The 2,583-nt window shown below is 44.2% G+C and overlaps 1 pseudogene; it reads left to right on the forward strand.

The window, feature by feature from the left end:
• The first annotated feature begins 943 nt into the window (after positions 1–943).
• LOC131830091 (succinate dehydrogenase cytochrome b560 subunit, mitochondrial-like) lies at positions 944–2,002 on the forward strand (annotated as a pseudogene).
• Positions 2,003–2,583: the final 581 nt, after the last annotated feature.

The following is a 2,583-nucleotide window of genomic DNA, read 5'->3' on the forward strand; positions in this document are numbered from 1 at the left end:
ATCACAGTTCACAGTCCACCCCTTATAAACTTGGCACCCATACATAGTCCCTTAAATCATACTTCATCTCCAAATAAATAACAAAGTTATACTTCTGTTTCACACGATACAACTATCCTGAGTACTAAAAAACACAAACTAACCCTTTAGCTGAAAGAAGATGTCAAATCCTTGGGTGATGTTTACTCTTCTCATTGATACCCTATAACCAAGATCACAAATACTCATAACAACATGTAGCTGTTCATGATAAATACAGCCCTTGTTTCCACAGCTGGTCGTTTGATTGTGGCAAATTTCTTTCCTTCTCCCTCTCTCCTCCCTTCTTGCTTCCTTCCTTCCCTCCTTCCTGGGTTGTGGTGAGAACACTTAATATGAGATCTTTTCCCTAAAAAATTTTTTTAGATTATTTATTTATTTATCAGAAAGAGAGAGAGAGGGGGAGAGAGCGAGCACAGGCAGACAGAATGGCAGGCAGAGGCAGAGGGAGAAGCAGGCTCCCTGCCAAGCAAGGAGCCCGATGTGGGACTCGATCCCAGGATGCTGGGATCATGACCTGAGCTGAAGGCAGCTGCTTAACCCACTGAGCCACTCAGGCGTCCCATTCCCCTAAAATTTTTAAGTGCACAGTACAGTCTTGTTAACTGTAGGCACAATGTTGCACGGCACATCTCTAGAACTTTTCATCCTACACGACTGAAACTCTTCATCCACTGAATAGCAACCCTGTTTCCACTTCCCCCAAGCCCCTGGCAAAGACCATCCTATTCTCTGTGTCTGTCGGTGTGCTCTCCCAGGGCTACACACTCTCCTAGCAGGTACGTACAGTGCAGTGAAGGTCGGTGATGAGGGTTTGGCCAGGGGGATGCAGGTGTACGTGGTGGTATAGTCTGGTGAAAAGACAGGGCCTGATCTGGGCTCACAAGCAGAGCAGCTTGTCAGCATGTGGCCGCATGGCTTCATGTTCTGCCAAGGGACAAGGAGGGGGAGCGTTCTAAGGATTGCAAAAGGACAAACTTTTCTGAACTACCCTTTTTTATTTACCCACTGAATTTGTTGATTCAGTCACTATTTAAACAAATTGCTTAGTGTCCTAGTGAGATAGCAAGGTACATCATATTTCTCAACAGATGTTTGTGGAATGTGATTTAGTTGGAATATTATCCCATGTAGAGTACGTAAGTTATACAGTTTTTGACCCTTGAACAACTCACGGGTAAGTGGGAGCTGACCCCTGTGTCATCAAAAATCCACATGTATCTTTTTTTTTTAATTTATTTATTTTTTTAAATTTATTTATTTAAAAATCCACATGTATCTTGACTATGAGAGTAAGACACAGCACTCAGAATGCTGACAACTCACTTCCTTTTATATTATGTTACTTATTTTGTTGAAAACATCTAGAATTTTAGCCCCTCCTTTTTAAGTGAGAAATAACTTAATCTCCTTAAGCTTTACTACCACATTATCAATTATTTAGACTCAAAAAGTTCTACTTCCATCCTGGCCAGAACCCAGGTTGGCTGCATTCTTGTTGAGATATGTTGGCCATTTCTTAATCCTTGGCTCTGTGTCAGAAATGCTCTCCCTGTGGGAACCATAGCCAAAGAAGAGATGGACAGATTCAGGAAGAAGAACACTGTTTAAACCATCCTCTGTCTCCCCGTATCACTATCTACACTGTGGCTCTTCCCACAGTGATGTCTGCTTGCCACCATGGTACCGCTGTGGCCTTGGGTACAGGGGTTTCTTTTTGACTTGTCAGCCCTGTTGGTCCCTGGGAACTTTGAGTCTCATTTGGGAGGTGTAAAGTTCCTGTATCTGTGGCCATCACTGATCTACACAGCCAAGTTTTCACTTGTCTTCCTCTCATCTGGATTGGAATTTGACACTTAATGTGGGATCTAGGGAAAGGCCTCAAGATTCCCCAGCTGTACCAGTCTGGAGCGGATGTCCTGGTTCTTCTGTGTTGTTCTCTGTAGGGCTGGCGGCCATGTGAAGAGCTGAAGTTCCTAGCATTGTCTTCCTACAAATGATTTGCTGACCTATCTGCCTATTTGTTACTCTCTTCTCCAGCCAGGGCAGCGTTCTCCTGACTATTTTAGACCTTTTGTGTTTGCATATCCCCTTGGAGCTCAGTAGCTGTAGAATGCCTTATAGAACCATAACAACAGAAAAAGGTCCAGTTTCCCCTTTGTTTCTAAAGATGGAATTGACTCAGAAGTTCCCTTTTCCTGCCCCCAGCTTGCAGCCTATTCGGAGCCTAGGAGCCTTCATTCTCTCTCCATATTGGGGCTTCATTTGTGCTGTCAGCTTTTGGCTCCTTATTTCTTTTTTCTTTTCTTTTTTTTTTTTAATATTTTTTTTTATTTATTTGACAGAGAACACAAGTAGGCAGAGAGGCAGGCAGAGAGAGAGAGAGAAGCAGGCTCTGCACTGAGCAGAGAGCCTGATGCGAGGCTCGATCCCAGGGTCCTGGGATCATGACCTGGGCCGAAGGCAGAGGCTTTAACCTGCTGAGCTACCCAGGCGCCCCTTAGCTCCTTATTTCTGAGGCTGTGGAAACTGCCAGCAGCTCTG

This window comes from Mustela lutreola, chromosome 4 (assembly GCF_030435805.1).
Source record: "Mustela lutreola isolate mMusLut2 chromosome 4, mMusLut2.pri, whole genome shotgun sequence".
Classification (NCBI taxonomy): Eukaryota; Metazoa; Chordata; class Mammalia; order Carnivora; family Mustelidae; genus Mustela; species Mustela lutreola.